The sequence below is a fragment of the Leuresthes tenuis genome, unplaced genomic scaffold (assembly GCF_036924035.1).
Source record: "Leuresthes tenuis unplaced genomic scaffold, fLeuTen1.0.hap1 SCAF_1, whole genome shotgun sequence".
Classification (NCBI taxonomy): domain Eukaryota; kingdom Metazoa; phylum Chordata; class Actinopteri; order Atheriniformes; family Atherinopsidae; genus Leuresthes; species Leuresthes tenuis.
In genome coordinates, this window is record NW_027325355.1 from 7,807,829 (window position 1) to 7,832,841 (window position 25,013).

Here is a 25,013-nt window from a genome sequence, read left to right on the forward strand (position 1 = left end):
TGTAGTGGGCACATCTTCTTCCCTGACGTGTTTATTTTCTGCAGTTGAAACTGAGACTCTCAGATCACTTCGTGTCTGCCAACAAAGCAGCAGCAGCTGAAGATGACCAACTTCCTCATGTGTCACAGGGTGATCAGACGTTGCAACAAAAGACATGCAGGTGGTAGAGAGAAGAGAAAAAGCTTACAGCACCTGGTATTCCCAAGCAGTCTCCCATCCAAGTACTAACCAGGCCCAACCCTGCTTGGCTTCAGAGATCAGACGAGGTCGGGCATATTCAGGGTGGTGTGGCCGTAAGCAACAATGTCTGTGAACAATGTGCATTATATAGGTACTGGTATCATACGGTTACTCTTTGTAACCAGATAATTGCCGAGAAAGGCTGATATGTAGTGGGCACATCTTCATCCCTGATGTAATTATTACCTGCAGTTGAAACTGAGACTCTCAAATCACTTCGTGTCTGCCAACAAAGCAGCAGCAGCTGAAGATGACCAACTTCCTCATGTGTCACAGGGTGATCAGACGTTGCAACAAAAGACATGCAGGTGGTAGAGAGAAGAGAAAAAGCTTACAGCACCTGCTATTCCCAAGTAGTCTCCCATCCAAGTACTAACCAGGCCCAACCCTTCATGGCTTCCGAGATCAGACGAGGTCGGGCATGTTCAGGGTGGTGTGGCCGTAAGTAACAACGTCTGTGACAAATCTGCATTACATAGGTACTGGAATCATACAGTTCCTCGATGTAACCAGATAATTGCCGAGAAAGGCTAACTTGTAGTGGGCACATCTTCTTCCCTGACGTGATTATTACCTGCAGTTGAAACTGAGACTCTCAGATCACTTCGTGTCTGCCAACAAAGCAGCAGCAGCTGAAGATGACCAACTTCCTCATGTGTCACAGGGTGATCAGACGTTGCAACAAAAGACATGCAGGTGGTAGAGAGAAGAGAAAAAGCTTGCAGCACCTGGTATTCCCAAGCGGTCTCCCATCCAAGTACTAACCAGGCCCAACCCTGCTTGGCTTCCGAGATCAGACGAGGTCGGGCATATTCAGGGTGGTGTGGCCGTAAGCAACAATATCTGTGAACAATGTGCATTATATAGGGACTGGAATCATACGGTTACTCTATGTAACCAGATAATTGCCGAGAAAGGCTGATATGTAGTGGGCACATCTTAATCCCTGATGTGATTATGACCTGCAGTTGAAACTGAGACTCTCAGATCACTTCGTGTCTGCCAACAAAGCAGCAGCAGCTGAAGATGTCCAACTTCCTCATGTGTCACAGGGTGATCAGACGTTGCAACTAAAGACATGCAGGTGCTACAGAGAAGAGAAAAACCTTACAGCACTTGGTATTCCCAAGCTGTCTCCCATCCAAGTACTAACCAGGCCCAACCCTGCTTGGCTTCCGAGATCAGACGAGGTTGGGTATATTCAGGGTGGTGTGGCCGTAAGCATCAATATCTGTGACAAATGTGCATTATATCGGTACTGGAATCATACAGTTCCTCTATGTAACCAGATAATTGCCGAGAAAGGCTAACTTGTAGTGGGCACATCTTCTTCCCTGACGTGTTTATTTTCTGCAGTTGAAACTGAGACTCTCAGATCACTTCGTGTCTGCCAACAAAGCAGCAGCAGCTGAAGATGACCAACTTCCTCATGTGTCACAGGGTGATCAGACGTTGCAACAAAAGACATGCAGGTGGTAGAGAGAAGAGAAAAAGCTTACAGCACCTGGTATTCCCAAGCAGTCTCCCATCCAAGTACTAACCAGGCCCAACCCTGCTTGGCTTCCGAGATCAGACGAGGTCGGGCATATTCAGGGTGGTGTGGCCGTAAGCAACAATGTCTGTCACAAATGTGCATTATATAGGTACTGGAATCATACAGTTCCTTTATGTAACCAGATAATTGCCGAGATAGGCTGATATGTAGTGGGCACATCTTAATCCCTGATGTGATTATGACCTGCAGTTGAAACTGAGACTCTCAGATCACTTCGTGTCTGCCAACAAAGCAGCAGCAGCTGAAGATGACCAACTTCCTCATGTGTCACAAGGTGATCAGACGTTGCAACAAAAGACATGCAGGTGGTAGAGAGAAGAGAAAAAGCTTACAGCACCTGCTATTCCCAAGTAGTCTCCCATCCAAGTACTAACCAGGCCCAACCCTTCATGGATTCCGAGATCAGACGAGGTCGGGCATGTTCAGGGTGGTGTGGCCGTAAGTAACAACGTCTGTGACAAATCTGCATTACATAGGTACTGGAATCATACAGTTCCTCGATGTAACCAGATAATTGCCGAGAAAGGCTAACTTGTAGTGGGCACATCTTCTTCCCTGACGTGATTATTATCTGCAGTTGAAACTGAGAATCTCAGATCACTTCGTGTCTGCCAACAAAGCAGCAGCAGCTGAAGATGACCAACTTCCTCATGTGTCACAGGGTGATCAGACGTCTCAACAAAAGACATGCAGGTGGTAGAGAGAAGACAAAAAGCTTACAGCACCTGGTATTCCCAAGGGGTCTCCCGTCCAAGTACTAACCAGGCCCAACCCTGCTTGGCTTCCGAGACCAGACGAGGTCGGGCATATTCAGGGTGGTGTGGCCGTATGCAACAATATCTGTGAACAATGTGCATTATCTAGGTACTGGAATCATACGGTTACTCTTTGTAACCAGATAATTGCCGAGAAAGGCTAACTTGTAGTGGGCACATCTTCATCCCTGATGTAATTATTACCTGCAGTTGAAACTGAGACTCTCAAATCACTTCGTGTCTGCCAACAAAGCAGCAGCAGCTGAAGATGACCAACTTCCTCATGTGTCACAGGGTGATCAGACGTTGCAACTAAAGACATGCAGGTGGTAGAGAGAAGAGAAAAAGCTTACAGCACCTGGTATTCCCAAGTAGTCTCCCATCCAAGTACTAAACAGGCCCAACCCAGCTTGGCTTCCGAGATCAGACGAGGTCGGGCATGTTCAGGGTGGTGTGGCCGTAAGCAACAATGTCTGTCACAAATGTGCATTATATAGGTACTGGAATCATACAGTTCCTCTATGTAACCAGATAATTGCCGAGATAGGCTGATATGTAGTGGGCACATCTTAATCCCTGATGTGATTATTACCTGCAGTTGAAACTGAGACTCTCAGATCACTTCGTGTCTGCCAACAAAGCAGCAGCAGCTGAAGATGACCAACTTCCTCATGTGTCACAGGGTGATCAGACGTCTCAACAAAAGACATGCAGGTGGTAGAGAGAAGACAAAAAGCTTACAGCACCTGGTATTCCCAAGGGGTCTCCCGTCCAAGTACTAACCAGGCCCAACCCTGCTTGGCTTCCGAGACCAGACGAGGTCGGGCATATTCAGGGTGGTGTGGCCGTATGCAACAATATCTGTGAACAATGTGCATTATATAGGTACTGGAATCATACGGTTACTCTTTGTAACCAGATAATTGCCGAGAAAGGCTGATATGTAGTGGGCACATCTTCATCCCTGATGTAATTATTACCTGCAGTTGAAACTGAGACTCTCAAATCACTTCGTGTCTGCCAACAAAGCAGCAGCAGCTGAAGATGACCAACTTCCTCATGTGTCACAGGGTGATCAGACGTTGCAACTAAAGACATGCAGGTGGTAGAGAGAAGAGAAAAAGCTTACAGCACCTGGTATTCCCAAGTAGTCTCCCATCCAAGTACTAAACAGGCCCAACCCAGCTTGGCTTCCGAGATCAGACGAGGTCGGGCATGTTCAGGGTGGTGTGGCCGTAAGCAACAATGTCTGTCACAAATGTGCATTATATAGGTACTGGAATCATACAGTTCCTCTATGTAACCAGATAATTGCCGAGATAGGCTGATATGTAGTGGGCACATCTTAATCCCTGATGTGATTATTACCTGCAGTTGAAACTGAGACTCTCAGATCACTTCGTGTCTGCCAACAAAGCAGCAGCAGCTGAAGATGACCAACTTCCTCATGTGTCACAGGGTGATCAGACGTCTCAACAAAAGACATGCAGGTGGTAGAGAGAAGACAAAAAGCTTACAGCACCTGGTATTCCCAAGGGGTCTCCCGTCCAAGTACTAACCAGGCCCAACCCTGCTTGGCTTCCGAGACCAGACGAGGTCGGGCATATTCAGGGTGGTGTGGCCGTAAGCAACAATATCTGTGAACAATGTGCATTATATACGTACTGGAATCATACGGTTACTCCATGTAACCAGATAATTGCCGAGAAAGGCTAACTTGTAGTGGGCACATCTTCATCCCTGATGTGATTATTACCTGCAGTTGAAACTGAGACTCTTAGATCACTTCGTGTCTGCCAACAAAGCAGCAGCAGCTGAAGATGACCAACTTCCTCATGTGTCACAGGGTGATCAGACGTTGCAACAAAAGACATGCAGGTGGTAGAGAGAAGAGAAAAAGCTTACAGCACCTAGTATTCCCAAGCAGTCTCCCATCCAAGTACTAACCAGGCTGAACCCTGCTTGGCTTCCGAGATCAGACGAGGTCGGGTATATTCAGGGTGGTGTGGCCGTAAGCATCAATATCTGTGACAAATGTGCATTATATCGGTACTGGAATCATACAGTTCCTCTATGTAACCAGATAATTGCCGAGAAAGGCTAACTTGTAGTGGGCACATCTTCTTCCCTGACGTGATTATTATCTGCAGTTGAAACTTAGAATCTCAGATCACTTCGTGTCTGCCAACAAAGCAGCAGCAGCTGAAGATGACCAACTTCCTCATGTGTCACATGGTGATCAGACGTTGCAACAAAAGACATGCAGGTGGTAGAGAGAAGAGAAAAAGCTTACAGCACCTGGTATTCCCAAGCGGTCTCCAATCCAAGTACTAACCAGGCCCAACCCTGCTTGGCTTCCGAGATCAGACGAGGTCGGGCATATTCAGGGTGGTGTGGCCGTAAGCAACAATGTCTGTGACAAATGTGCATTATATCGGTACTGGAATCATACAGTTCCTCTATGTAACCAGATAATTGCCGAGAAAGGCTAACTTGTAGTGGGCACATCTTCTTCCCTGATGTGATTATTATCTGCAGTTGAAACTTATAATCTCAGATTACTTTGTGTCTTCCAACAAAGCAGCAGCAGCTGAAGATGACCAACTTCCTCATGTGTCACAGGGTGATCAGACGTTGCAACAAAAGACATGCATGTGGTAGAGAGAAGAGAAAAAGCTTACAGCTCCTGGTATTCCCAAGCAGTCTCCCATCCAAGTAAAAACAAGGCCCAACCCTGCTTGGCTTCCGAGATCAGACATATTCAGGGTGGTGTGGCTGTAAGCAACAATGTCTGTAACAAATGTGCATTATATAGGTACTGGAATCATACAGTTCCTCTATGTAACCAGATAATTGCCGAGAAAGGCTAACTTGTAGTGGGCACATCTTCTTCCCTGATGTGATTTTTACCTGCAGTTGAAACTGAGAATCTCAGATCACTTCGTGTCTGCCAACATAGCAGCAGCAGCTGAAGATGACCAACTTCCTCATGTGTCACATGGTGATCAGACGTTGCAACAAAAGACATGCAGGTGGTAGAGAGAAGAGAAAAAGCTTACAGCTCCTGGTATTCCCAAGCAGTCTCCCATCCAAGTAAAAACAAGGCCCAACCCTGCTTGGCTTCCGAGATCAGACGAGGTCGGGCATATTCAGGGTGGTGTGACTGTAAGCAACAATGTCTGTCACAAATGTGCGTTATATAGGTACTGGAATCATACGGTTACTCTATGTAACCAGATAATTGCAGAGAAAGGCTGATATGTAGTGGGCACATCTTCATCCCTGATGTGATTATTACCTGCAGTTGAAACTGAGATTCTCAGATCACTTCGTGTCTGCCAACAAAGCAGCAGCAGCTGAAGATGACCAACTTCCACATGTGTCACAGGGTGATCAGACGTTGCAACAAAAGACATGCAGGTGGTAGAGAGAAGAGAAAAAGCTTAAAGCACCTGGTATTCCCAAGTAGTCTCCCATCCAAGTACTAACCAGGCCCAACCCTGCTTAGCTTCCGAGATCAGACGAGGTCGGGCATGTTCAGGGTGGTTTGGCCGTAAGCGACAATGTCTGTGACAAATGTGAATTATATAGGTACTGGAATCATACAGTTCCTCTATGTAACCAGATAATTGCCAAGAAAGGCTGATATGTAGTGGGCATATCTTCATCCTTGATGTGATTACTACCTGTAGTTGAAACTGAGACTCTCAGATCACTTCGTGTCTGCCAACAAAGCAGCAGCAGCTGAAGATGACCAACTTCCTCATGTGTCACAGGGTGATCAGACGTTGCAACAAAAGACATGCATGTGGTAGAGAGAAGAGAAAAAGCTTACAGCACCTGGTTTTCCCAAGCGGTCTCCCATCCAAGTACTAACCAGGCCCAACCCTGCTTGGCTTACGAGATCATATGAGGTCAGGCATTTTCAGGGTGGTGTGGCCGTAAGCAACAATATCTGTGAACAATGTGCATTATATAGGTACTGGAATCATACGGTTACACTATGTAACCAGGTAATTGCAGAGAAAGGCTGATATGTAGTGGGCACATCTTCATCCCTGATGTGATTATTACCTGCAGTTGAAACTGAGACTCTCAGATCACTTCGTGTCTGCCAACAAAGCAGCAGCAGCTGAAGATGACCAACTTCCTCATGTGTCACAGGGTGATCAGACGTTGCAACAAAAGACATGCAGGTGGTAGAGAGAAGAGAAAAAGCTTACAGCACCTGGTATTCCCAAGCAGTCTCCCATCCAAGTACTAACCAGGCCCAACCCTGCTTGGCTTCCGAGATCAGACGAGGTCGGGCATATTCAGGGTGGTGTGGCCGTAAGCAACAATATCTGTGAACAATGTGCATTATATACGTACTGGAATCATACGGTTACTCCATGTAACCAGATAATTGCCGAGAAAGGCTAACTTGTAGTGGGCACATCTTCATCCCTGATGTGATTATTACCTGCAGTTGAAACTGAGACTCTTAGATCACTTCGTGTCTGCCAACAAAGCAGCAGCAGCTGAAGATGACCAACTTCCTCATGTGTCACAGGGTGATCAGACGTTGCAACAAAAGACATGCAGGTGGTAGAGAGAAGAGAAAAAGCTTACAGCACCTAGTATTCCCAAGCAGTCTCCCATCCAAGTACTAACCAGGCTGAACCCTTCTTGGCTTCCGAGATCAGACGAGGTCGGGTATATTCAGGGTGGTGTGGCCGTAAGCAACAATATCTGTGAACAATGTGCATTATATAGGTACTGGAATCATACGGTTACTCCATGTAACCAGATAATTGCCGAGAAAGGCTGATATGTAGTGGGCACATCTTCATCCCTGATGTGATTATTACCTGCAGTTGAAACTGAGACTCTCAGATCACTTCGTGTCTGCCAACAAAGCAGCAGCAGCTGAAGATGACCAACTTCCTCATGTGTCACAGGGTGATCAGACGTTGCAACAAAAGACATGCAGGTGGTAGAGAGAAGAGAAAAAGCTTACAGCACCTGGTATTCCCAAGCGGTCTCCCATCCAAGTACTAACCAGGACCAACCCTGCTTGGCTTCCGAGATCAGACGAGGTCGGGTATATTCAGGGTGGTGTGGCCGTAAGCATCAATATCTGTGACAAATGTGCATTATATCGGTACTGGAATCATACAGTTCCTCTATGTAACCAGATAATTGCCGAGAAAGGCTAACTTGTAGTGGGCATATCTTCTTCCCTGACGTGATTATTATCTGCAGTTGAAACTTAGAATCTCAGATCACTTCGTGTCTGCCAACAAAGCAGCAGCAGCTGAAGATGACCAACTTCCTCATGTGTCACATGGTGATCAGACGTTGCAACAAAAGACATGCAGGTGGTAGAGAGAAGAGAAAAAGCTTACAGCACCTGGTATTCCCAAGCGGTCTCCAATCCAAGTACTAACCAGGCCCAACCCTGCTTGGCTTCCGAGATCAGACGAGGTCGGGCATATTCAGGGTGGTGTGGCCGTAAGCAACAATGTCTGTCACAAATGTGCATTATATAGGTACTGGAATCATACGGTTACTCTATGTAACCAGATAATTGCCGAGAAAGGCTGATATGTAGTGGGCACATCTTCATCCCTGATGTGATTATTACCTGCAGCTGAAACTGAGACTCTCAGATCACTTCGTGTCTGCCGACAAAGCAGCAGCAGCTGAAGATGACCAACTTCCTCATGTGTCACAGGGTGATCAGAAGTTGCAACAAAAGACATGCAGGTGGTAGAGAGAAGAGAAAAAGCTTACAGCACCTGGTATTCCCAAGCAGTCTCCCATCCAAGTACAAATCAGGCCCAACCCTGCTTGGCTTCCGAGATCAGATGAGGTTGGGCATGTTCAGGGTGGTTTGGCCGTAAGCAACAATATTTGTGAACAATGTGCATTATATAGGTACTGGAATCATACGGTTCCTCTATGTAACCAGATTATTGCCAAGAAAGGCTAACTTGTAGTGGGCACATCTTCATCCCTGAAGTGATTATTACCTGCAGTTGAAACTGAGACTCTCAGATCACTTCGTGTCTGCCAACAAAGCAGCAGCTGAAGATGACCAACTTCCTCATGTGTCACAGGGTGATCAGACGTTGCAACAAAAGACATGCATGTGGTAGAGAGAAGAGAAATAGCTTACAGCACCTGGTATTCCCAAGCGGTCTCCCATCCAAGTACTAAACAGGCCCAACCTTGCTTGGCTTCCGAGATCAGACGAGGTCGGGCATATTCAGGGGGGTGTGGCTGTAAGCAACAATGTCTGTCACAAATGTGCATTATATAGGTACTGGAATCATACGGTTACTCTATGTAACCAGATAATTGCCGAGAAAGGCTGATATGTAGTGGGCAAATCTTCATCCCTGATGTGATTATTACCTGCAGTTGAAACTGAGACTCTCAGATCACTTCGTGTCTGCCAACAAAGCAGCAGCAGCTGAAGATGACCAACTTCCTCATGTGTCACAGGGTGATCAGACGTTGCAACAGAAGACATGCAGGTGGTAGAGAGAAGAGAAAAAGCTTACAGCACCTGGTATTCCCAAGCGGTCTCCCATCCAAGTACTAACCAGGCCCAACCCTGCTTGGCTTCCGAGATCAGATGAGGTCGGGCATGTTCAGGGTGGTGTGGCCGTAAGCAACAATGTCTGTGACAAATGTGCATTATATCGGTACTGGAATCATACAGTTCCTCTATGTAACCAGATAATTGCCGAGAAAGGCTAACTTGTAGTGGGCACATCTTCTTCCCTGACGTGATTATTACCTGCAGTTGAAACTGAGACTCTCAGATCACTTCGTGTCTGCCAACAAAGCAGCAGCAGCTGAAGATGACCAACTTCCTCATGTGTCACAGGGTGATCAGACGTTGCAACAAAAGACATGCAGGTGGTAGAGAGAAGAGAAAAAGCTTACAGCACCTGGTATTCCCAAGTAGTCTCCCACGCAAGTACTAACCAGGCCCAACCCTGCTTGGCTTCCGAGATCAGACGAGGTCGGGCAAATTCAGGGTGGTGTGGCTGTAAGCAAAAATGTCTGTCACAAATGTGCATTATATAGGTACTGGAATCATACGGTTACTCTATGTAATCAGATAATTGCTGAGAAAGGCTGATGCGTATTAGGCACATCTTCTTCCCTGTCGTGATTATTCTCTCCAGCGGAAACTGAGACTCTCAGATCACTTCGTGTCTGCCGACAAAGCAGCAGCAGCTGAAGATGACCAACTTCCTCATGTGTCACAGGGTGATCAGACGTTGCAACAAAAGACATGCAGGTGGTAGAGAGAAGAGAAATAGCTTACAGCACTTGGTATTCCCAAGTAGTCTCCCATCCAAGTACTAACCAGGCCGAACCTTGCTTGGCTTCCGAGATCAGACGAGGTCGGGCAAATTCAGGGTGGTGTGGCTGTAAGCAACAATGTCTGTCACAAATGTGCATTATATAGGTACTGGAATCATACGGTTACTCTATGTAACCAGATAATTGCTGAGAAAGGCTGATGCGTATTAGGCACATCTTCTTCCCTGTCGTGATTATTCTCTCCAGCGGAAACTGAGACTCTCAGATCACTTCGTGTCTGCCGACAAAGCAGCAGCAGCTGAAGATGACCAACTTCCTCATGTGTCACAGGGTGATCAGACGTTGCAACAAAAGACATGCAGTTGGTAGAGAGAAGAGAAATAGCTTACAGCACTTGGTATTCCCAAGTAGTCTCCCATCCAAGTACTAACCAGGCCCAACCCTGCTTGGCTTCCGAGATCAGACGAGGTCGGGCATATTCAGGGTGGTGTGGCCGGAAGCAACAATATCTGTGAACAATGTGCATTATATCGGTACTGGAATCATACAGTTCCTCTATGTAACCAGATAATTGCCGAGAAAGAATGATATGTAGTGGGCACATCTTAATCCCTGATGTGATTATTACCTGCAGTTGAAACTGAGACTCTCAGATCACTTCGTGTCTGCCAACAAAGCAGCAGCAGCTGAAGATGACCAACTTCCTCATGTGTCACAGGGTGATCAGACGTTGCAACAAAAGACATGCAGGTGGTAGAGAGAAGAGAAAAAGCTTACAGCACCTGGTATTCCCAAGCAGTCTCCCATCCAAGTACTAACCAGGCCCAACCCTGCTTGGCTTCCGAGATCAGACGAGGTTGGGCATATTCAGGGTGGTGTGGCCGTAAGCAACAATATCTGTGAACAATGTGCATTATATAGGTACTGGAATCATATGGTTACTCTATGTAACCAGATAATTGCAGAGAAAGAATGATATGTATTGGGCACATCTTAATCCCTGATGTGATTATTACCTGCAGTTGAAACTGAGACTCTCAGATCACTTCGTGTCTGCCAACAAAGCAGCAGCAGCTGAAGATGACCAACTTCCTCATGTGTCACAGGGTGATCAGACGTTGCAACAAAAGACATGCAGGTGGTAGAGAGAAGAGAAATAGCTTACAGCACTTGGTATTCCCAAGTAGTCTCCCATCCAAGTACTAACCAGGCCCAACCCTGCTTGGCTTCCGAGATCAGACGAGGTCGGGCATATTCAGGGTGGTGTGGCCGGAAGCAACAATATCTGTGAACAATGTGCATTATATCGGTACTGGAATCATACAGTTCCTCTATGTAACCAGATAATTGCCGAGAAAGAATGATATGTAGTGGGCACATCTTAATCCCTGATGTGATTATTACCTGCAGTTGAAACTGAGACTCTCAGATCACTTCGTGTCTGCCAACAAAGCAGCAGCAGCTGAAGATGACCAACTTCCTCATGTGTCACAGGGTGATCAGACGTTGCAACAAAAGACATGCAGGTGGTAGAGAGAAGAGAAAAAGCTTACAGCACCTGGTATTCCCAAGCAGTCTCCCATCCAAGTACTAACCAGGCCCAACCCTGCTTGGCTTCCGAGATCAGACGAGGTTGGGCATATTCAGGGTGGTGTGGCCGTAAGCAACAATATCTGTGAACAATGTGCATTATATAGGTACTGGAATCATATGGTTACTCTATGTAACCAGATAATTGCAGAGAAAGAATGATATGTATTGGGCACATCTTAATCCCTGATGTGATTATTACCTGCAGTTGAAACTGAGACTCTCAGATCACTTCGTGTCTGCCAACAAAGCAGCAGCAGCTGAAGATGACCAACTTCCTCATGTGTCACAGGGTGATCAGACGTTGCAACAAAAGACATGCAGGTGGTAGAGAGAAGAGAAAAAGCTTACAGCACCTGGTATTCCCAAGCAGTCTCCCATCCAAGTACTAACCAGGCCCAACCCTGCTTGGCTTCCGAGATCAGACGAGGTTGGGCATATTCAGGGTGGTGTGGCCGTAAGCAACAATGTCTGTCACAAATGTGCATTATATAGGTACTGGAATCATACAGTTCCTCTATGTAACCAGATAATTGCCGAGAAAGGCTAACTTGTAGTTGGCACATCTTCTTCCCTGATGTGATTATTACCTGCAGTTGAAACTGAGACTCTCAGATCACTTCGTGTCTGCCAACAAAGCAGCAGCAGCTGAAGATGACCAACTTCCTCATGTGTCACAGGGTGATCAGACGTTGCAACAAAAGACATGCAGGTGGTAGAGAGAAGAGAAAAAGCTTACAGCACCTGGTATTCCCAAGCGGTCTCCCATTCAAGTACTAACCAGGCCCAACCCTAATTGGCTTCCGAGATTAGACGAGGTCGGGCATATTCAGGGTGGTGTGGCCGTAAGCAACAATGTCCGTCACAAATGTGCATTATATAGGTACTGGAATCATACAGTTCCTCGATGTAACCAGATAATTGCCGAGAAAGAATGATGCGTAGTGGGCACATCTTCATCCCTGATGTGATTATTATCTGCAGTTGAAACTGAGACTCTCAGATCACTTCGTGTCTGCCAACAAAGCAGCAGCAGCTGAAGCTGACCAACTTCCTCATGTGTCACAGGGTGATCAGACGTTGCAACAAAAGACATGCAGGTGGTAGAGAGAAGAGAAAAAGCTTACAGCACCTGGTATTCCCAAGCAGTCTCCCATCCAAGTTCTAAAAATGCCCAACCCTGCTTGGCTTCCGAGATCAGGCGTGTTCAGGGTGGTGTGGCCGTAAGCAAAAGTCACCGTAACAAATATCTATTATATAGCTGCTTGAACCATATGTTTCTTTTAGTTTTTCACCTAATTGGCTTGAGAGGCTGATGTTGATCCTGCACATGTTCTTCTCTCTCGTGTTGGTTCTCTGCAGCTGAAAGTGAGACTCTCAGATAACTTAGTGTCTGTCGACCTCTTCTGTTCCCTGTGTGTAGTTTTGTGTTCAGCGTCACACAGAGAGACTGAGGCTGCTTAGTTAGATGAAATCATCACAAATTGCTCATTTTTAAACAGTTACATTATATTTTAGAAGTCAGAACACAGTGATAGATGTTGTTTCAGCATCTATAAAAAGCTGATTTGTGACTGATTCTCTCGCTTACGGCCATACCACCCTGAACACGCCCGATCTCGTCAGATCTAGGAAGCTAAGCAGGGTCGGGCCTGGTTAGTACTTGGATGGTAGAAAAAGTGCACGTGCAGCCACTTTAAACTGTCAAACAGGCAACTTTATATCTAACAGCAAACGCTGAGAGCTGCTCTGCAGAATAAATACTTTTACTGGTGGAAGTGTTAGTAAATGTTGCTGATGACACTTTGATTCTTTTACCTGAGTGAGGTTTTAGATGCAGAGGCCCAAAAAATACTGAGGTCATGAGTCAGAACTTCTAGTCGGGTTCGGGGCTCCCCTGGAAATTTATTTAATTCCATTATTTAAATCTGGCCATTTTCAGAGTCTTAAAGGAACAAAAACAACATAATGACTTTTAGGTTTATTTGTTTAGTTTGTTATCAGAGAACATCAGCCTCATCCTAAATGATTTGCAAGTGAGTTACAATGTAAACCTGGAGAATGAATTTCATCAAGTCATGGATTAGGAATAAAAAGGAATGAACTGTCCCGGGACAGAGGGATAATATATACAAATTAAACTTTGATTCATGTTTCCTTGCTATCCGAGTAGGACGCTGGGCTGCAATAAAAATATCTCCACATTAAAATGCATTTTTTCTCACAGTCATCTACCACTTAAACTGCTCTCCACCTACATGTTTAGCTTGATGTGCTCCTCTTTCAGTGACTGGTGTGACTGACTGACTCACTAACGGTAACAACATCAAAGTCCGACTTGTGTGGTAGTTACCATAGCGACAGTGCATGTTGTCGATGACGCGCAGCACGTCTGCCAAAACTGAGCCACTGTTTTATTAAACAGCGCTACTCTTGGCTCTTCAAATATAAAATCACCACAATTTCAGCAACAAAATAAAAATTAAAAATACAGAGGACACGACCCCGGTGTCCTCTATGGTAGTTACTGCCTTGCTCCTATGATTAGATGGAGAGGACAGCTGATTTTCCTTTGCCTGCCTTTTGTGTTGAAGGACTGAGTCACACAGTTTTATCAACCACATATTTTATTTTTTGGACGTTTTTGAAAGAGTATCTATACCAAGGAGTAAAATTGTACAATCCTCTTTTTCCTAAATCAGTACCAACTTGTGCGCACCGCATGGAGTTGGCGCTCAGATCCCGGCCGGCAGAAATTGCTGCTCCTTGATTGGATGATTGGTTGGCCCATGGGTGGGCACCGGGTTAATTGTGCAGGCTTTTGAGTAGTTCTCCTTGTTGCTGATTGTTACCATGGGATTGTTTTTCCTGTTTCCTTCTCCTTTGGCTTCTGTGTCCAAATTCCAAATGGAGAGCATGGAAAAATATATGCATTGCAAATGAATATGCAAGAAGAAACCAAATAGATTCAATTAGTGACACCCAGAGGTGAGAAGGCAAATAGCACATTTCTGCTGGAAATGCATTCTCACAGAGCTCCAGAGTGGTGCCTGGGGACAGCTCATAGGACGCAGGGCGGGATCCGCTTTTGTACGATGCAGAACATTTGCTGTTTTCTTTCCAGCATGTCAAGAATAGCAGATGAGGCTCCCTCCTATCCATAATTATGAATATGTTGATGTTGCCATCAGTAACGTGCAGTCATACATCTACACACAAGAATGAAATAAACAGAGTTGGAGCAAGCAAAGACCTTCCGCGTGTGAGGCGAACGTGATAACCGCTACACTACGGAAACTGTTGCCGTGCCTACTGTTGAGAATTCCAACAGACAAATAATAGATAGTTTTATCCATTATCATTTTTTAGTTGATGTTAATCATCAAAAAGTCCATTTTAATCATTCTTTTGGAAAGTAGTGTTTCTACCATGTTTGAGAGAAAATGGCCTGGGTGTGCAGGCTTTTGAGTAGTCAAACCCCAGCTGGTCGAGGCGGGTGGCCACCCTTCCTGAGTCTGGTCCTGCCAGAGGTTTCTTCCTGTTAAAAGGGAGTCGTTCCTTTCCACAGTCGCTCAGGCTCGCTCAGGACGGGAGATTGGACTGAAGACAAGTTTAGAGAGAGAGAGAGAAAGAGAAAAACAATAACAATAAAAAAAGATCTGTCAGTCTATCAGACCATTCCACAGCTGTACTTTCTTACCGCCCGTAACCAAGCGAGAGGAAGAATGCGCGCTAATTACTGCACCCGTCCCGCTCATAGACGTCACTTTTTTCTTGACGCATTTGGCGCGACCCAGATTCCAACGACACTGGAGCGGGACTGCGGAGCGGGGGTCTGACTCTGAGGTAAGTGCAACTTCTTTTTTGGGCAATAGTCCCATGCAGAGAGTAAGCCATCAAGTTGGATAATGGAGCAGTGGGCTATGTTGTTGATCTCATCAAACCAAGTCGAACTTTCTGCCCTCCATGGTGCTGATTTCCTGCTATTTCTCCCCATTTATCTCATCCCTCTACCCAGTGCTGTCAGCTCCTTTTGATCCAGACCCACTGACTGATTTCCTAACTTATGACATGAGGTTACCGTGGCTTGTGTGTCACCAACTCAGCAGTTTTCGAGAGTTTCCGAGTCGGGAATTAAAACACAGGGACTGTACCGTATTTTCACGACCATAAGGCGCACATAAAAGTTTTAGATTTTCTTCAAAATGTGCAGCGCGCCTTATAGTGCAGTGCGCCCAGTCAGACAGTGTCTCACTCCTGCGCAGGAGAGTTGTTGTAAGGCGGACATAGTAGAGAACACCATGAGAACGTTAAAGGGTGAAGTGGGAGCGTTGATTGTACCGGTATATAAAAGTACAGGGGTGTGTGTTTAAACTGAAGGCCATCAACTACGCGGAGGAACATGGGAATCGAGCAGCCGCGAGAGAATTTAAGATCAACGGATCGATGGTTCGCAAGTGGAGGAAGCTGGAAAACGAGCTCCGACAGGTGAAGAAGACGCAGCTGAGTTTCCGTGGAAATAAGGAGAGGTGGCCCAAGTTGGAGGAAAGACTCGAGCAGTGGATCATCGAGCAAAGAACGAGTGGGAGAAGCGTTTTGACGGTCACCATTCGACTTAAAGCGGCAACGCTAGCAGAAGAAATGAAAATCGAACATTTCCAAGGAGGTCCGTCTTGGTGCTTTCGTTTCATGAAACGGTGCCATTTTTCCATCCGGACCAGGACTACAGTAGCGCAGAAACTTCCAGCGGATTATAATGAAAAGCTGGCCAGCTTCCGCTCCCACTGCTTTAAACATATCACCGATAAACACATCCAGCCCAGCCACATCACTAATATGGATGATGGATATGGACTTTCGACATCACGGTGAGTCACACTGTGGAGAAGACGGGGACCAGCGCGGTAGCGATACGCACAACGGGGTACGAGAAGTCTTCTTTTACTGTTGTGCTAGGCTGCCATGCTAATGGACAGAAACTGCCGCCTCTGGTGATTTTTAAGAGAAAGACTTTGCCTAAAGAGAAGTTTCCAGCTGGAGTTATCAGTAAGGCAAATGAAAAGGGCTGGATGGATGAGGAAATGATGAAAGAGTGGCTGCGGGAGGTGTATGTAAGAAGACCAGGTGGTTTTTTCCACGCATCGCCATCGCTGTTGATCTGTGACTCTATGCGTGCCCATCTCACAGCCGATGTGAAAACACAAGTTAAGCAAACGAACTCTGAGCTTGCTATCATTCCGGGAGGCCTGACAAAGGAACTCCAACCGCTGGACATCGGTGTGAATCGGCCGTTCAAAGTCAGACTGCGAGCGGCGTGGGAGCAATGGATGACTGATGGAGACCATAGTTTCACTAAGGGTGGAGGGCAACGCCGGGCAAGTTACGCCACAGCTTGTGAGTGGATTGTAGATGCTTGGGCTAACGTGTCTGCTAGCACTGTTGTTCGAGCTTTCGCAAAAGCCGGCATCATTTCCGAGGAGCCACACGGCTTTTACAGTGAAGACAGTGAACCTGGCATGTTTGATGGCGATTTAGCACAGCTGTTCAATGCAGAAACAGAAGATGAAGACTTCGATGGGTTTGAGTTATGACGCACACTTGCTTGTTCAACCGTGTTTTAAATAAAGCACAAACAAACTCAGTTTTGCTCCCGATCTATTTTTAAATACAAAAACTTGTATGCTTGTGTGGATTGTATATAAAACTCACGCCCTATAATTAGGTGCGCCTTATGTGTGTTAAAAACACAGTAACGGCACACCACTGAGACTGCGCCTTTTAGTATGGTGCGCCGTATGGTCGTGAAAAAACGGTATATTTCTACGGGCTCCACCCACGCTGTGGAATGGCTTCTCCACGGCCAGCGGCGTCGGTCGCTTTCCACCGGGTGCACCGGCTTTTTAATGTATATTCTCCCCTCCTGATTTAAATAAACACTTTTTTGATGTATCTCCAACTTTAAATAACTTAATTATTCAATTCAAGATCAAGGCAAAACTTGTGCAATATAAATAATCAACATCTCTCTACAATATTTTTTCTAGGACAAGAACCAATCTGAAGTTGTGACTCTCCTGGCAAGTGAGTGGGATGAATGGGGACAAATCTACCCCCTGCTGAGCCACTTGGCAGCAGTTGCGCTGGTCAACCCAGTTTCCAGGGTAAACTGTGAGAGAGACTTCTCCACAATGAATGGAGTAAGGCAAAATGCCATGACCAGAGTTTCTGAGTGGTGTGCCTAATATTTAATCCAATTACAGGGAACTGGATACATAACCAGACTAGGGTACAAAATGTGTGTTCCAAAGGCACCTCCTGCTTTCATTCCTTTTGATTAATTGCAGTTATCTTCATTTTTAGGTGAAATCAGACCTCCCTAATAAACTTCAGCAACTGAGTTAGTTTTTGGTATTGTTTTATTCTGAATTAAATTTAAAATACTTCTGATATGCCTTTGTAAGTTCTTATTTATCAACGTATGTTCATATACAGCAATTTATATCCATGGTCTCAAAATGCACTTAAGTGTGATCCATCAGGCTTAAAAACGTACACACACATTAAAACCCCCGAGGGTCAGAGACTCTCCCACCACAGTCTCCTAAAATCCTGGGAAACACTTGATCAAACAACTGCAGAGCAGTGCAATCAAACAACACTGACTCAGTGGCGCAATAAGAGGCTGAAGAGGCAGGACAGTAGCATTCTGCTGCAAGGGGTCAACCTGCCTGACTCCCCAGAGTACAGCTGGACAGGCAGTGGATAAGCAGAGGTCAGCAGCTCAGAGGCAGGTGTTCAGTCAGCCACCACCTCCAGCTCCTGTACTTTTAAGCCCCTTCATTGTGCCAGTTGTGTTTGTCATCCCAACTGGAAACAAACAGATTGTGCCGTCTGGTCCCCTGCCCTCACCTCCGCCAACCCGGAGAGCGTAAGTGCACCCGCACAGTGGAAAAAAACTAATGCCGTCAGTGCCACCTGCCGCGCATAAAAGAAAATGGTCATGGGCAGTATTATGGGAATATATACTGTCCCAAAAATAACAGAATGTCTCTGGAAGAATGGATGCAGGAGATGAGGAGAAAGAGGGAGGAAGAAAAAAAATGGTTTCAGATCATTCTTTACATGTCAATATGCATGTAAATAGTTTTAAAAGAAAAAAAAATGTCTTAATTTACTGTTCTAATTAGTTTCTTTTGTTAATTTATTGTATTTATTTTGTTTTGTTTTAGTTATCTTTTTATTCTATTTTATATTGTTTCTTGTTCTAAATGACTTAATAAAGAAAGAAATTAATAACTTTAAATATTTTCCATTTTTTGTTTATTTATTGTATGTATTTTATTTTGGTATTTATCATTTATTTATTCATTCTATTTTATTATTATTGTACTCTTGTTGCTCTTGTTGTAATGTTTCCTAAATTTAATTATTTTCTATATTTGTTCATTTATTGCTTTTACTTTATTTATGTTATATATCTTTTTTTTCTATTTTGAATTTAATTTATTCCTGTTTTTATTGCTTCAGGTTTAATTTCACACGTGTTTCTGAGTGTTTGTGTGTGTGTGAAATTAGTAATAAATTTGTTACATTTCAGTGAGTGTCTTCAGTTCTTTCAACTCATTCATAGAAGACGACTACAATGTTGCAGTACTCAATTCAGAAATTTAAAAATTACATTTGATAACACTTGGTAAAAGTTTGTCTCATGTCCAATGATGGAATCGAACCTTTGGATTGAGAGCCTCCTACACTATTCTACAGCAGTGTCAAGTTAGCTTAGATTTCTCAAATGACAGACTGTGTGCTTTTACTTGAAATGGACAGCAGAAACACAAATAACTACAAGTTCCTTCCATTTTTTCCCCACTCATTTTCTCAAAATGTCTTCTTTTCCTTCATTTTTCTCCTTCCCCCTTTTCCCTCTTCTTCCGCCTCAAATACAGACTACTGCTCCCCTGCTTCAGCTCAGTCGGCAGAGCATCAGACGTCTAATTTGAGGATCCAGGGTTCAAGTCCCTGTTCAGGTGTATAAATTTAATCTGCCACTTAACCTGTGCTTCCCTCTATGCCTGCACTCCATTTCTACACTGTCACCTCTGACAGAGCCTGGCTAATGGTGTTCCTTCTATGTAGCTTATTGTTAGCTTTGCTGTTAGCTGCATCGTTATATCCTCATTTGTAAGTTGCTTTGGATAAAAGCTAAATGCATAAACATAAAGCCGGCTGTCGACAGTTGAACACATTTTAAAAACATACGTGAAGAACTAATTCGCACAATAGTCTCATCTTTCAACTCCACTTTCCTCTGGTTCAGCTTGTATATGAACAGTTCTGCAGTTAAAAGCTAAAATCCCAAAGCAGAGTGGAGCTTCTGTGTTACCTGAGGACTGACTGATCTCCGCAGTGAATTCATCTCTTCCCAGGATGCTGTTTCCACTGGAGCTTTTCCCTGCTCCAGTCTCCCCAACAATTAATATCTGTTGTTAACAAAAAAAAACAAGTAACAAAATCAAGATTGAACCGATGTAAGCTGATGTGAAAAACTGTTCCATGTAACTGTTTCTACCTTAAGCTCGCAGAATTTATATTTTTCTTTGAACAAGTTTATCAGGGACGAGCGCGAACGCAGTCCCACACTACCACAAATTAAGCAGTTGTCATTCCCGCATTTGGGGAATTCACAAAGGTCAGAACAGCCTCATTGCAATGGCTGAGCCTCACCTTGGGAGAACCTTCTTCTTGATCATGGTATCTCCCCTGCCAAGTAAGTATGAGTTGTTCAGCTCACTGAGGAGGGAGTCACTCACACACATATTGAGCACACTGACGGTGCTAACAGTCTATAAGCTAACTACACCAGAGGTTACAGAGGCTGGGATTCTACATATATGTACAGAGGAAGCAGGTTTGTTAAAAAAAAGAGTGAAATAATGTAACATTTAACATTTTAAAAACATACTTCTTATTTCCCATAATGCAGTGCTGTTCATGTGCACAACAGGCTAACTGAAGGAAATCCCTTATTTCATCCATCTGTCCCCCTGCAGCCACCAACGGTCCAACATGGAGTTCAAGTGAACCAAATCTCACTTAAACAGCATCCGGAAACTGTTTAATACACACCTGACATCCAGAAAAAAGAATAAAAACACACAGATCACAGGTTCTTTTCTGCTAACAGAGTTAGCGCTCCCTCTTTCTTTGTTTGTTTGTGGCGCCATGAAACTGACTCAGTATGGAGCGTGATAATGTTCACACTGCCACCTATTGTTCTGGAGTGGGAACTGCACTGGGTGACTTATGGGATTTTTGGTTTTATTTGTTGAAAAGTACTCGACACACTTAAGAACCACTACAAGGTGTTCCTAATAACCTTTAAAGTGAATGTTTATCTTCACATATGTAAAGCATCAATAAATAAGTCATTTATCTGTTTGTCAGGCTGGAATTCAAAGTAAACAAGAAACTTGTGCTACAAATAAATAAATAAATCAGCTCAGTCCATTTCTAGTGGAGAACAGAAATACCTGCAGGATTCAACCGTGTAACAAACATCTGAGCCATAACAGTTATAACTCTGCACAGAAATCACAGCTAAGTGCTGCACCTTCTAAACTGTTTACTGCCTGTATGTTTATATATTCAGCATGGAGAGAGACTGCAGGGACATAAAGGGACGTTACAAAGTCAGAATCTAATTTTTAATGGGCTGCACTGCTGTCTGACTCCAGAAACATAAAATTATGGGATTTGACTGCTACATCTATGTGTACAGTTATATTTATCTTTACATTACACATCATTACATAATAACCTGCTTGTGATTTTTTTGTCTCACTCACATTTGTGTCCTTGTCAGCTGCTCCTTGTTCTCTTGGTTACTCACTGGAGAAGCTGCAGTAAAGTCAGCTGTAACATCTGCCGGTAAAAGAGCAGGAAAAGAAGGTGTTCAAAAAATCATGTTGGTATTGTGAATAGGTTGCCTAATATATTTGGGAAACACAGGTATATGTGAGCAGGAAAAGTAACAGAAAAGCAAACAGATGTAAGGTGGGCTGGCACACAGCTGGATACAACATCATGACATCACTAATATTCTAAATGCTAATCACAGACTTTACTAAAAGCTTCAGCACTTTTCCATTGGGAACAGTTATAATTAACAGTTGACAAACTTAGCTTCCAAATATCAACCAAATGGCAGTTTGCCGGTTTGTAGAGTAAACTTTGTTGTTTGTTAACACTGGTAACCTCTTTCACCCACAACTACGTTACCAGCCAGCTAATAGGAGGCTCAAACAGACTTGATGCCGAGTGAAAGCTGGGGCTTAAAACCATGTTTTACTTATAATCTGTGAACAGATTAGACATGAAAATGATCAAGTGAAAGTCACTGAGCTGTGTGTTAGGTTGTAAAACAACTTATAGAGCTCTATCGGCCCCTGGTGGAGAACAGAGGTAACTGCAGGATTCAACCAATAGACAATGAGCCATAAAACAGGGTCCTAAAATAAACACTAAATACACAATGTTGTGATTAAGTCATAGCTAAATGTAGCTAAAGTATTTACAAATCATTAACTGAAGGGTACTCAATTCTAGTTCAGACAAATATATATATTTTTATATTATGTCTATAAAAAGTGAAATTGCCCCTTCTCTCAACAACCGAGCTGGATGTGAAATTCAGCGTAGTACAATATTTAATAATTTAGTAAAAATAAAAGATAACAGACGTAAGACTCCACCAAGGTCACCACTCACGACAACTGTTACATAAATTAAGACATGCGCAGTTAGCCAATAAAGTCAGAAAGAGTTTCACGTTAGCATGCTAGCTTGCTAACTGGGCGATATACAATCGTCCTGCTGCATTAAACACAAAAAATATATCTTGGCAATTGTTATGCGAGTTGTACGATTGATAGTATTTCTAGATACTGAGAAGATGGATTCAAGTAGTAAAAAAATAACTCACGAAATGAGTTTTCCATGCCAGTTGTTAATTATTTGCTCCCCTGTCAAACCACAGCAAGCTAATAGCAATTAAAACTGCGTTTGACCGCGCATGCTCAATTTTCTTAACCTTTGACCTAATATTTAGTCAAAGGAAAAACATACACTTTTGACAAGTTCACATTGCCTGTAGTCGTTGCTAACATCCTCCTCTCCTTCAGAACCAGGGACAGGGTTGGGTTTGGGAGGTGACATCGCTCTGTACTTTAAAGAGCAGGCTTGAATAAATCAAACTTCATTTGGTGTATGATCTACTTTTCAGAGGATTTGTAAATGACTAAATAAATAACACCACTGGCTAAACCTTCAATTTAACCTGAACTAAGCAGACGTTTGACTGGTTTTGATACGGTCAGGATCACACTCATTGGACACAAACCAGATCTTTTTACTTACTTTACTTAGTAACTTACTTTACTTTGCTGTTCTTAGTAACACAGGAGACAGGATGGTGAATGAAGAATTGCAGCAAACATTCTTCACAGAGGTAGTGTGGACGGGGGAAGATGATATTTACTGTTGAGGTTAATGGAGACGGCTCTGAGTTCGATGTCATGGAAACATTCCTTTCAACACCCCGACTAATTCATTATGAAACTGCTGCCTGTGCAACAGTCAGAGCAAAGGGTTCAGTGGAATAGCTCAGACTGTTTGGTGAATGTTTTAAACGTCAGATATTCTGGGATCAAAACTTATGACTCAGTGAAGTTTCAGCTCCAACACTAAAAATACAAATTAAATAGCACTCCGAAAACATCTTCAAGTGGGAAGGTGGCTTGGTGAGTTTAACAGAGACCATAACTTGCCAGTGGTGCAACAGCTGGTTCAAATCCTGCCTGTTATCCTCAGGATAACTTTACATTGAATGGAACAAAAATATTTCAATACCGAAGTGGAATGAATGTCCCACAAACTCTCCATCTTTCTTTACATGGTTTCAGGGGGACTGGAGCCTGACACAGAAACTCATCAACATTTGAATCCAATAACAAGTCTGAAACTAAATGAAGAACGGCAGACCCAAATGAACGTTGACATGATATAAGCTGTGTCAAATCCAAAAGCAGTCCCTGTTTCACTTTTTGGAATTTCTTCTTTCTCAGGACAAAGATAAATGTGAGGATCAAAGCCAACAATGACCTGGGACATCTCAGCAGATCCAGGATCAGCAACATGGAGACTGAGAGCCAAGAACAAACAGAGGACAACATAACAAACTGTTTAACAATGACAATGATGTAGAAGATATACAAAAATAAATGCATGTGTATATATGAATCTACTGTGAATTTACACCCTCTTTTCTATTATAAACAGTAAGGAAATGTTAAAAAATATCATGAAGTTATACTATGACAAAAAGCAAGTACCACGTGTGAGATGCTGCAGGGTCAAGAGACACTGTGTGCTGAGAGTCCTCTTATCTATCTTACTTCAACTTTTATCTAATCCTTGTTTGACTGAATGTCGCATAACCTTGTGTGGCCAGTGATCTCGTTGGATGGATGGATGACTTTATTAATCCCTTTGGGAGGTTGCCTCTGGGAAATTGAAATCTCCATCTCACTCAGGCTCAGCACTGTTATATACAGAAATGTACAGAATAAACTAACTGGAAACTAAAAAACGATAGTATCATTGTTTTGTTTATTTTAACTCAGACAACTCTGTGTCAGCTTCTTGATATGTCATGCAGACTCCTTGCTGTGAGAATAAATGTTTGGTATTAATTGTCTCCAGCGACTCTGAGCCTCATTTTGAGAGAATTTTCATGACACCAACAGAGACATTTGACATAGTTTCACAGCTTGAAGTTGAGCCTCGTGCCCTTTTAGTGTTGGAACAGCCTTAACTTTCAGCTTTAGTCATGACAATCAAACAGCTGTCTGGAAAGTACAGGGAACAACTCCAAACCTTTTTCAGACTGCGTTAAAAATGTCTAAGTCTTTGGGAAAGATTAGCACCAAACACACATTTTTTTAAAAATATCTCTGTAGCAAGAACATGAAAAGCATGAAAAATGTTGACATCTGACCTTTAATAAAATGTAGAACAATGAAATACAAACAAGTGTAAAGCTAGACTTTACATCAAACTGAAATGATATCTTGCTTCTAAAGATGTTGTATGTTTACAAACATACCCACAGCTGGTGCACAGCTACTTTGTGAATTTTAACTTTATACAAAACATACATGTTCAGTATAATAGAATAAAACATGTATCTACTTTCAAACAGATTGCATATTCAATTCAATTCAGTTTTATTCATATAGCGCTTAATTAAATCAATGTCACCTCAAGGCACATATTGTTCTGTCTATTAACTCACAACTGATGCCATATTTATCTTGAACGGTGGGAGATCTGTCCACAGTTAAAACAATCCCAAAAAATTATAAAGCACTTTCAATGATTCTACAAACATGTGCTACCCACAAAACATTCAGAACAAAAGTCCTGACAAGAGAAGGTGGTAATCCACAAAGAAGATTTTTCATGTGAACAAGGGAAATTCTTCTGATTGGTAG

The 25,013-nt window shown here is 43.6% G+C and overlaps 1 protein-coding gene, 21 non-coding genes and 11 pseudogenes across 22 annotated transcripts in view; all 33 read right to left on the bottom strand.

The window, feature by feature from the left end:
• LOC140291582 (NLR family CARD domain-containing protein 3-like) overlaps window positions 1-25,013 on the bottom strand; it is a 531,700-nt gene that overhangs the window by 410,891 nt on the left and 95,796 nt on the right. The window lies entirely within an intron of this gene.
• LOC140298308 (5S ribosomal RNA) lies at window positions 181-299 on the bottom strand. Its single transcript, XR_011913967.1, has one exon. It is a non-coding gene; the product is annotated as a 5S ribosomal RNA (ribosomal RNA).
• LOC140289214 (5S ribosomal RNA) lies at window positions 569-687 on the bottom strand (annotated as a pseudogene).
• On the bottom strand, window positions 957-1,075 carry LOC140285756 (5S ribosomal RNA). The gene has a single exon (XR_011910726.1). It is a non-coding gene; the product is annotated as a 5S ribosomal RNA (ribosomal RNA).
• Window positions 1,345-1,463, bottom strand: LOC140288963 (5S ribosomal RNA; annotated as a pseudogene).
• Window positions 1,733-1,851, bottom strand: LOC140311852 (5S ribosomal RNA). Its single transcript, XR_011916934.1, has one exon. It is a non-coding gene; the product is annotated as a 5S ribosomal RNA (ribosomal RNA).
• On the bottom strand, window positions 2,121-2,239 carry LOC140291761 (5S ribosomal RNA; annotated as a pseudogene).
• On the bottom strand, window positions 2,509-2,627 carry LOC140286618 (5S ribosomal RNA). Its single transcript, XR_011911320.1, has one exon. It is a non-coding gene; the product is annotated as a 5S ribosomal RNA (ribosomal RNA).
• Window positions 2,897-3,015, bottom strand: LOC140298679 (5S ribosomal RNA). The gene has a single exon (XR_011914302.1). It is a non-coding gene; the product is annotated as a 5S ribosomal RNA (ribosomal RNA).
• On the bottom strand, window positions 3,285-3,403 carry LOC140286740 (5S ribosomal RNA). Its single transcript, XR_011911322.1, has one exon. It is a non-coding gene; the product is annotated as a 5S ribosomal RNA (ribosomal RNA).
• Window positions 3,673-3,791, bottom strand: LOC140298680 (5S ribosomal RNA). The gene has a single exon (XR_011914303.1). It is a non-coding gene; the product is annotated as a 5S ribosomal RNA (ribosomal RNA).
• LOC140299438 (5S ribosomal RNA) lies at window positions 4,061-4,179 on the bottom strand. Its single transcript, XR_011914733.1, has one exon. It is a non-coding gene; the product is annotated as a 5S ribosomal RNA (ribosomal RNA).
• Window positions 4,449-4,567, bottom strand: LOC140269847 (5S ribosomal RNA; annotated as a pseudogene).
• On the bottom strand, window positions 4,837-4,955 carry LOC140297466 (5S ribosomal RNA). The gene has a single exon (XR_011913198.1). It is a non-coding gene; the product is annotated as a 5S ribosomal RNA (ribosomal RNA).
• Window positions 5,603-5,721, bottom strand: LOC140290983 (5S ribosomal RNA; annotated as a pseudogene).
• Window positions 5,991-6,109, bottom strand: LOC140297553 (5S ribosomal RNA). The gene has a single exon (XR_011913278.1). It is a non-coding gene; the product is annotated as a 5S ribosomal RNA (ribosomal RNA).
• LOC140298231 (5S ribosomal RNA) lies at window positions 6,379-6,497 on the bottom strand. Its single transcript, XR_011913897.1, has one exon. It is a non-coding gene; the product is annotated as a 5S ribosomal RNA (ribosomal RNA).
• Window positions 6,767-6,885, bottom strand: LOC140311919 (5S ribosomal RNA). The gene has a single exon (XR_011916938.1). It is a non-coding gene; the product is annotated as a 5S ribosomal RNA (ribosomal RNA).
• LOC140290899 (5S ribosomal RNA) lies at window positions 7,155-7,273 on the bottom strand (annotated as a pseudogene).
• Window positions 7,543-7,661, bottom strand: LOC140300959 (5S ribosomal RNA). Its single transcript, XR_011914883.1, has one exon. It is a non-coding gene; the product is annotated as a 5S ribosomal RNA (ribosomal RNA).
• LOC140297467 (5S ribosomal RNA) lies at window positions 7,931-8,049 on the bottom strand. Its single transcript, XR_011913200.1, has one exon. It is a non-coding gene; the product is annotated as a 5S ribosomal RNA (ribosomal RNA).
• LOC140300185 (5S ribosomal RNA) lies at window positions 8,319-8,437 on the bottom strand (annotated as a pseudogene).
• LOC140298498 (5S ribosomal RNA) lies at window positions 8,704-8,822 on the bottom strand. Its single transcript, XR_011914139.1, has one exon. It is a non-coding gene; the product is annotated as a 5S ribosomal RNA (ribosomal RNA).
• LOC140290440 (5S ribosomal RNA) lies at window positions 9,092-9,210 on the bottom strand. The gene has a single exon (XR_011912355.1). It is a non-coding gene; the product is annotated as a 5S ribosomal RNA (ribosomal RNA).
• Window positions 9,480-9,598, bottom strand: LOC140298619 (5S ribosomal RNA). Its single transcript, XR_011914249.1, has one exon. It is a non-coding gene; the product is annotated as a 5S ribosomal RNA (ribosomal RNA).
• Window positions 9,868-9,986, bottom strand: LOC140290295 (5S ribosomal RNA; annotated as a pseudogene).
• LOC140302586 (5S ribosomal RNA) lies at window positions 10,256-10,374 on the bottom strand (annotated as a pseudogene).
• Window positions 10,644-10,762, bottom strand: LOC140298585 (5S ribosomal RNA). Its single transcript, XR_011914218.1, has one exon. It is a non-coding gene; the product is annotated as a 5S ribosomal RNA (ribosomal RNA).
• LOC140302597 (5S ribosomal RNA) lies at window positions 11,032-11,150 on the bottom strand (annotated as a pseudogene).
• On the bottom strand, window positions 11,420-11,538 carry LOC140298586 (5S ribosomal RNA). Its single transcript, XR_011914219.1, has one exon. It is a non-coding gene; the product is annotated as a 5S ribosomal RNA (ribosomal RNA).
• On the bottom strand, window positions 11,808-11,926 carry LOC140298587 (5S ribosomal RNA). Its single transcript, XR_011914220.1, has one exon. It is a non-coding gene; the product is annotated as a 5S ribosomal RNA (ribosomal RNA).
• LOC140303787 (5S ribosomal RNA) lies at window positions 12,196-12,314 on the bottom strand (annotated as a pseudogene).
• LOC140297508 (U1 spliceosomal RNA) lies at window positions 20,075-20,238 on the bottom strand. Its single transcript, XR_011913236.1, has one exon. It is a non-coding gene; the product is annotated as a U1 spliceosomal RNA (small nuclear RNA).